The following is a 9,971-nucleotide window of genomic DNA, read 5'->3' on the forward strand; positions in this document are numbered from 1 at the left end:
AATACTTTGAAGTGTAGGGTAATGTATTTGCATCAGTTTGAGGACTCCAAAAGGTACAGTGGGGAAAACTGGGAGTGGGGGAAGTGGGCAATTCTTGGCAGGGTAAAAAATTGCTAGGATGCATCAAAATACATTGGCATATATATTCTACACCTTGTTTGTTTGACTTTTGGAAGATTAGAGATTAAAGCAGGTATCCTCTGGAGTTTACAGAGTAGAGATTAAATCTCCTGTGTTATCGAAGTCCCATGAGGCTAGCAGATACAAAAAACAAACATGACTGATCACAGAGACTTTTGCCTTCTCGGATGGAGATGGAATTTTCTCTTTCAGAACATGCTTATCAATTTACAGACTTAACAGAGAACCACAGTGGATTAGAAGACATATATAATGGTAATTACAGTAAACTGTATTAATACAGCTTGTTAGAGTCATTTGCAACCTATCCCAATCCTCTCAAGTTCTTCTACCTAGCTAAAAAGGTTTCCCTCTCTTGATGACAAATCTTTTAATTTAGGAGGATATAATTCCAGCATCTGGAGTAGGGTTGTCCAGTTCTAGCCAATAAAATGTTAGGGAATAGGGATTGTCTTCTTGGATCCTTCAGAACAAGTTTTCTTTCCCCCTAATAACAATAAATACAGAAGCAGAAATTCTCTTTCACATACTGCAATATGTTTCCTGTTGTAAGAAAATAATTAGATCTACCAGAGCCCTCTTATAAAAAGGCATGAATAGAAGGCCAAGAGTAACACACTAATGTTGACTGTGACATTGCTAATCTGTCAAATGAATACTAGAAATTGCTAATTAACTAACTAATTCTACAACTAAACCATGGTTTGGAGAAACACCTCACCTGAATTCCATGCTTTTGGAAGAGCCTCCCTCTGTTCCTTCTCAGAGGATTCCTCATCCTCTTCCTTCTCTCTGCCACCAGATGCAATCGTGTGTGTGTGTGTGTGTGTGTGTGTGTGTGTGTGTGTGTGTGTGTGTGTTTCCCAACAGTGTTTGGCTAGACCAAATAACCAGACAAAATAATATTGCTTTATTTCAAAGTTTGCTGTTTTCCTAGGATGTCCCTTCCTACATTCCTTGGCCACAGAGAGCAGCATCTGTTGGCATGTTTTTGTACTGCACCGGTTGGTATTTCTAGTTTGCTGGCTTCTTCAGCACCAAGTCCGGGATAAATGAGATAGAAAACCCAGGGAACTTAGTACCTTGTTGTTTCTTGGGTCCTGATATCCCTAATGGGTCTGCATTCTTTTCTACAGTTTTCAGAGACTTATATTAGCTTTAAATATAATATGTGGCAAATTTATTTGTACTTACCACCCATAGAAGAGGCAGAAATCCCCTCGAAGAGCCCTAGGTCCAAAGAACTATCAAGGGGCATCTGTGTAATATGTAGGCTGAGCTTTTACATGTAGGCTGAATTTCTAAATATGTGTACAACAGACCACATGGTTTGTCATGGACCATAAAATGGGAAAGAAAGGAAGCAGGACAAGGACTGGGGATCATCTTTACATGCACTACTATTACCTGGAATAGAATTCAAAGGAGTATGAGAAGCCTAAATTAAAACCTCATCCTTTAGCTCTCTACAAGGTCTTTACTAAGAAATGAATTTCAAACACATTTCATTTAACAGCTTAACTTGATTTTTAATTATCAGATACTTACACACGGGATGTAGGCATGCATGTGCATGTGTGTGTGTGTGTGTACATATGACAGGCTTATTGGTGACTGTAATATTTAAAAATTAATTTTAGAAGTAGTAAAATGTTACATAACTAAATTGTTCTAGGCATAAGAATGTTTAATATTTTGGTCCCTTATAAGTTCTGGTTATTGCATCATCACAGAAAACTTCGCATTTTTGAAAGAAGAGAATTGGAAAGAAGAGATCAATATTATTCTCAGAGTGGAAGTACTAGCACTCCTGCTGAGTCTTGGACTTCAACACAATTTTCTAAATTTATGGCTTGGGCTGATTCAGAAAATAGTATTCAAAAGCTTACAGTTACTGCTCCACAATCATATTTATCTTTTAAATTAACATGTCCAAGAGTTTATATAATCCCTGTGGAAGTATTGTTTCTCCCACAAATATTCCTTAACATAAGACAGATCATAATGCAATTTAACATGCAAATGTAAGTTAGTAAGGAATAGTTCAATCTAATTGCTTTCCAAACTCAATCAGGAAATTTAAGTTAGTTGAGAGCTGACAGTTTTGGAATGCAAAAGATTTGTCTTTACATATTTTAACTAATTAAACTTGTAATTATTCAGTACCTTCCCTCTTTACTCACTTAAAAAACACTTTTTAAGTCAATTTGCTGTGGAGCAGAGTAGTGAGTGATCATCATACATGTTCCTCAAATAGAAAAACATGAGGTAATAGAATGTATTGATGGCTATCTTTCTGTATTATGTTTATATTTACATAGGTGAAACTTTCCTACAGACATTGAAACTGCTCCAAGAAGTATGCAGTTGTTTCAATTATACTTAGAAATTCATTCAAAATGGTTGTACACACTGACTGAACTTTTAGAGAACCATAAAATGGTACTGCATATACATGGAGACCCTTGTCAACATGAGTACCCATAACATTCTCTTTCATAGGGAGTTTAGGGCAGTTGCTACTGATCAGGGCCAATCATGTGTCTGATTGGGGAAGTTGGGTGGAAATATGTTAAGGAGATGACTTACATGTTAGAACACATCTATAAGGTCTCATCTATAAGTCTCAGGTTGCTTAGAGACATCACACATTTGAAAAACTTCCACAAATTGGGAAAGAGAACAAAAGTTTCTCAAATACCCAACATAAATTGTAATTTCATCATATTTACTTCATAGTGATTATTTTATATAGGGTAATATGTTGATCTTACTCCAAATCATTTAGCAGTATTAGACTTTTGATTTAATTCAATGTAACTTATTATTACACTTATAAAGTTGACTGGTGAAATATTTCTATATGCACAAAATATTTCCTTTTTAAAACTGACTGAATAAAAATGATTACCAAAATAAGTCAGCAAGTGTCTCTAGCAAAGACAGCCTTCCTAACCGGCATTAATTAGTCCTACTGTTGACAGAGGCCATAAAAGACAAAATATTTTCTCACCTAGAGAGGAAGTTTCAAGGTGTCAGCAACATCATCGGAGCAGCTGTAAATACATTTTAATGGTTCTTCTGCTCTAACTGGATGCACATACTGCTGCTCTTCCATTACAGAGGCTCACCACTTGATTTGCTAGATAAGCTTCAAAAGAAAGAATAAAGGCAATAAGTTACAAAAAGGAAAAGGGTCATGGTGGAGGTTAAATTATATAGAGAGGCAGTTTGCCTAACTCGAATTTTCTACAGCTCAGAAGGTTCAGTCATTAAATCACATTGATTACAAAATTAGAAAAGCCATTATGCTACCATAAACTTACATACATTTTAAGAAAGTTCATGTAAAAATCTGGGTTTTTCTTTTCTTTTTCTTTTTTTGTAACCGGGATGTAATGTATAGCATAGCATAAGGAATATAGTCAAAATATTGTTAACAACTTGGTATGGTGATAGCTGGTACCTAGAATTATCATGTATATAAATGTTGAATCACTGTGTTGTACACCTGAAAGTAATATAATACTGTGTGTCAACTACCCTTCAATAAAAAATAATTATTTAAAAAAAAATCTGGGTTTTTCTTCTGGCATTTATTTATAAGTTATGTTTCTACCTTCACTGTTTTAATGTAGTATTTCTGTTTAAATCATTTTAGTTGGAAAAGAAATATTTTCTTACTAAGGATTACATTTACAATCCTTGGGATACTGTGTTTTTTATACTTATTAGAGACAGTGAAAATAAATTATCCTATTGAAAAGTGAACACACACACATGAATTTACTGTCATCCTTCCTAAGAAGAAAAATCACTCTATATAATTTTCAGAAATATTAATAAATTCTTATGTTTTAATTAGTGAGATCAAATCTTTACCTTATAATAAGTGAAAATATTCTCAAATTACATAAATTAGTCTATATACTGACGTTGTGTAATTAATTCATCTATTTGGGTTAAATTTCATATATTCATTTAGTACAACCTTTAAACATCTCCAAAATCTCATATTTATAATATATTCACACACAATTAATGCATTTTAACCTTATCAGTCAGTTCTTCAGAGCATTATATCTATCCTGTTTTTTGGCATTAAGGACATTCTTTATTTAAAAATATTAACCTTGCTGTAAATATGCTATCATTTTACATTAATTCTTCTACTACTCCATTTTTATGTTTTTTTCTTCTCTTTTTTCTCCTCTCCCTCCCCCCCAATATTTCCTTCCCAACTACTCCTCCAACTCAATATATTTCAAGTGACTAAAATCATGCAAAATGTTATGGAACTAGAATAGAACCAAATTAGACATAAACAACAGAAAGAAATTTGAGAACCTACACATATTTGGAAATTAAACACTTTCTAAATAACCAGTAGTTCAAAGAAGAAATTACAAATGAAATCAGAAAATAGTTTGAGATGATGAAAAACAAAAGCGCAACATATCAAAATTTATGGGATACATGCTTAGAAAAAAATTCATAGCTTTAAATGACAAAATTTTTTTAAATGAGGAAATATCTCAATGATTAATTTAATATTCCACTTCAAGAAACTAGAGGGAAAACAGAGCAAACTCATACAAAAAAAAAACAATATCATAAGGCAAGTAACAGATGAGAGCAGATATGAAAGAAATATAAAATTTTTGAAATGGAGAAAAATCAATAAAACCAGATCTCTATGTTTGAAAAGCAGTAAAATTGAGACACTTTTAACTATAATGACTGGGGAAAGAAAAGAGAGAGAGTGAGAGAGAGAGATGACACTAATTACAAGAACAGGCATGAAAGAGGACATCACTATTGATGTTACAGAAATTGAAAAGATTTTAATGAAATACTGTGAACAACTTTATGATGCCAACAAAGTATAAGGTTTAGTTTCAGTGGAAAATCTTCTAGAAAAAGACTACTGACTGAAGAAGAAATAGGACACTTAAAAAGACATGAAATTCAAGAGTAATTAAAAATCTTCCCATAAAGAAAATCCTAGTCACATTTCCAAAGAGTTCTAATATTTAAATAAATAATACAGATCATTCACAATTACATATGTGTGTAAAACATTTTTCACAAAGTCCCAAACATAAAAAACTATTATTACTGTTAAGGTGATTGATTTTGTTAACAAGAGATCATGAAGCCTTATATTAGAAGTGGGATAAAAACAAGACTGTATGAATTTTAAAAGCATGACTCAGTAGAGGGAGAAATTCCAGATTATTTTGAAAGAACATTTCTTTAGGGAACAGAAGAAAATAGATACAGTCTTTATCTTACAGACTTTCTACAAACCTAAATTATATAAATGGTAACATTTTATTAACATCAAATATTTACCCTTTTGTGAAGAGAGTTCTGTCATTCAAATAAAAATGATGAATAACCACTTTCTATGGCCTACAATGGAAACTAAAGAAGTATTTTTCATAGTGAAATTTTAGATATCATTCAAAGAGTAGAAACAGTTTCTGTGAACTTTCAGAAAACTCACAATCATTGTAAAATTCCTGATTATCTTTTGCTACTGCTAGATCTTACAGAGGGTATGTTTTGTCACTGAGTTCTTGAAGAAAATTTATAAGAGTGGTTATTTTGCCTTCTTACCAATGGCTGTCTTCCCTGTGTTTTCACTACAGATTCATGAATATGTATCAGAATTCTCTGATAGCCAAAGAAAATTATGATGATCACCATGTTCAAAATATCATAGGTAGCATCCTTGAATCTAAAGCAGTCAATAGAAAGCCGTCATCATTTTTATAACATGAATCCTCAGTAAATGATACCAGGATGGCTTTATTTTTTTAACCAGATCTGTATTCCTAGAAAGAAGAAAGGACATTTTTAGCATTTTAAAAGATTTTGCTACTAGATAAAATAAAATAAAACATTAACATGGTACTACTTATCTAAACTCCTATAAACTCCCTTAGTAATCACTGATTTTGAACAATTTTTTCTCTGAAAATTGGCTTGAATTATGTATTATTGTTGTGATGATTTAGACATAAAACTTCCTGAATATCACTTTATGCTAATGAGTCTCAAGAGAAGAACTACTATTTCATCAAATAAATTCTGCAATTTTAGAAACAGCTACATTTTTCCAATCTATTGAGTGTATCTCTATATTTGATTACTCTGCACCTGTGTGAAATGGTTATTAAAGCAGTATGTATTCTGAGTGAATTACAGAGTCTGCTGGCTTTATATTGATATTATCTTCATTTATTTATGTTAAATCTACTTAAAACATCAGACTCATAATGTAGCATAGAACACAAATTTCTATTAGATCTACCAACTGGTACATAAGCCATGTGTTAAGTAGGTGTGGGTATTTTATGTATGTCATGTTAGAAACTTTCTTATTCTCTAGCTAGGAGCTAATAAAAATGCAATAACCATGATTATGCATCTTGAAAAAAATCCACAAATAATTTACTAACTCTGTAATATAATTTTTATGAACAGAGTTCTCAATATTACAAGCTCTGGAAAAATTGCTTATGTTGGTAAAATTTTCATTACATGGAACTACATTTCCCTGTTTTCTGATAGTTAAATGAAATTTCAGTTCAACTTCAGTTCCAAATACATAGGACGTTTCAGTATCATCCCCCTCCATTGCTCAGGATATTCTTGAAGAAATTTCTTGTTGCAAGGGACAGAGTATGGAGCAGCTTTGGGGTCCTGTGCTTACTAATTTTTAAAAAATGGGGGTTCTCTCACCACCCAATCCCTTCCTTTTTTCTTCTCAATCTGCTCTGTATTAGGCGCTTTTAAAAATAAAAGTCTATGTGGTCGACTTAACGGTATGTATGGTGATACCGTAGAGGCAGTGAAGGCAGGTTATACAACTAGGTTGACAATTCAAAAATAAATATCACAAATCCCTATTATTAGAAGTCCTTTGTTCACTTTACTGTTAGATATTTCCTATTGGCCAAATTTTTAAGAAATGCCCAAAAGTCTTTGAGTATGTTGCTCAGAACCACCTTCCACTTTGCATTTTCTTTTTACCATGTCCTGGAGTATTTGCCCCATGCTGTGCATTCCTATTAATTTCTCATATGGACCTTCTAACCCTCAATTTGTGCAGTAGTTTCCATTTGTCCTCTCTTCATTTTTGTCAACCTGCTCTGTATTTTGGGAGTCTGATGTATATGGACTGTCTGAAAGAGTTCCTCTGTTCTCTGATGTTCAATTGACTTCAACCAGTGTGGAGACACCAGTTAGAAATCAAAAGGTGGGTAAGGGAGAAATCAGAATATATTTCCCACCCTGCTCAGTCTCCATGTGTTTCCTATGCCCCTGTCCCTGTGGGTGGTCATATCTGTTCTCCCAGCCTTGCTTTCTGGGCCCTAATTTCCATACTAAAAACAGTCTATTTCATGTTTTTTTTTTCTCAACCAAAATAATTTTTTCTAGGAAAAGATATGGTGGCTGCAATTATTACAACATTGTTTTCTTATTCTGATACACACATCTAAAAATATGCCTTTGGTTTGTTTATGATGATGATTATGTTTTTAAAGCAAGCTACAAAAAAGCAAGTGATGATTATGGATAGCTTTGTAGAGTTTTACCCTTTTATGAAATGACTGTAGGAACAAAAATTAATGTATCTAATTATACCAAAAGAGAGACATAACCCAGTATTTGCTAATTATACGTAACGCAAAAGCTCTTAGTCATTTTTCAAAGAAAACCTTCCTCAGTGGCATACTTTTGTGATGAGAGCACCTGGCACCTGAAAGAGAGAAGTTTGAAAAAGAAAAAAGTGAGATATAAAGAAGAAACTTGAAATAAAGCAATGTTATTCTGTTTTAGTATAAAGTTTAAAGCTATTTTAGCCAGTATATTAGTAAAGAGCCTGGTAGGTAGATGGTAATTTCCATAATCAATTATTTTTCTGTTGCTTCTTAACATAAGCACAACTCAGCAGCTTAAAAAACATAAAACTAGTTATTTTTTGAGAACACTTATATTTTGTTATCTAAGATTTTGTATATAAGTAACATATAACTGCATTACTTATATCACATTTACTGATATAATAAAAAATTTCAATAAACCAGTGTGATATAATTCCATGGTGTCTTAATTTTTTTGTTAAGAAATTATGTTTATGAGCAACAGTATACAATAAGAAGCAAGAGTGAATAACCAAAAAAATTACATCTACTTTCTTTTCACTCCTATCAGATGTATTCACCAAGCACAATTTACATGATCTAGGCACATGTAAGCAAAGAATAATGGAAGAATAGATCAAAAACAGGACGTCTTAGAACATCAAAGGTAAAGCTATATAAGTGCTCATTTCTCTGCCCTTGGTTTCTCAGCTCCTTGTACTTATATCCCCTGGACCTCATGGCAGAGCTCAAGATGGCCTAATTTCTAAACTGACAATTATCACAATGATTAAGTGATTAAAAAGATACTATTTATTAGTTTATTATCATTTACCATATAATAGGTATAAGCACTGTCTCATTTAAACTTCAAAAAACTCTTTACTATAGTTACTATTTATTATTCTCAGTTTCCTGATGGGAGAATAAGGCATGGAGATGTTACATAATAATGAACTCACTTAGGAAGTGACTTAACTTGGGTTTGACTGAATTTCAATAGACCATTTTTGTTGGTCTCCACCAGTGCTTGAAAAATCTTCACTCACCTTTGAGAACCAAAGACACTTACAGAGCAAAAATTCTCTCAACTTCTCTCCTTGTTGATTATAAGAACTAAGGACATTATAAGAACTAAGCATAATATAAAGATCAAGATGTTGGGTTTTGGAGTCAGATGGACTACTTCATTATTCTTAGGTTCATTATCTCTGGCTTTGAGATTTTGAGCAAGTTTATTCAATTCCTAAGTTTTAGATTACCCTTCTGCAAAATGAGGACAACAATATTTAACTAATATTTTCAGACAGCAGTAAATAAGACTCTGTTAGAATACATCTGGCACATAAAATACTCTGTGATTCTGACCAACTTCTCTAATGAATAACCTAATCCCCTTCTAATATTACAGTGTTCCTGAATTCCTTGATCCTACCCACCTCCAAATGAGGTCGGTGGTCTTCTCTCTCTCTTCCAGGTTTATAGCACACAGTAACTTACTTAGTGATGAAATCTCCTAAGAACAAAGACATTCCCCAGCAGAAGTGCATTGCCTTGGAACTACCAGCCACATTTTTCACTGACATAACAGATGGGCTATAAAAGTTCTGCTGACCATTACTTGAATTAATATTAAACTAGTGAAGTCTTCAAAAGACTCAAGAGTGGGTTCAGCACTTTTCTTACCAACAATGCATAAGTGACATCACATTGGTATCTAGAAATCATGGACGACATTTATTATGAAAATCAGCAAACACTACAAAAGCAGGGTTTTGTTTTGTTGTGTTTTTGTTTGTGTGTTTGTTTTTAAGAACTGTTTTACCCATTCACCAGTCATTAAGATTAATACGCATTATAGACCAGTGTTGCTCAAATTGTGGCCCAAATGTCAGTCACTGAACTGTGTTATTATTCTATGTCAGATTAAGCAAAGCAATTGGATATAAGTATTTGGAAACATTTAGAACATATTTATATTGCCATTACATTTATGTGAATGGTTTTTTTTGTAATTAATTTATGTTCAATTTTACAAATGCTTTATTTAGTCTGTGATATACTAGGAAAAAATGTGCACCTTGATGCACTGTTATAAACTTTGTATTTTGTTTAAGTAGTTTCCCATTCCTTGGCATCTCTATAACCAGATCACTTTCAACTTTTGCCCTGCCA

The sequence above is a fragment of the Manis javanica genome, chromosome 13 (assembly GCF_040802235.1).
Source record: "Manis javanica isolate MJ-LG chromosome 13, MJ_LKY, whole genome shotgun sequence".
Classification (NCBI taxonomy): Eukaryota; Metazoa; Chordata; class Mammalia; order Pholidota; family Manidae; genus Manis; species Manis javanica.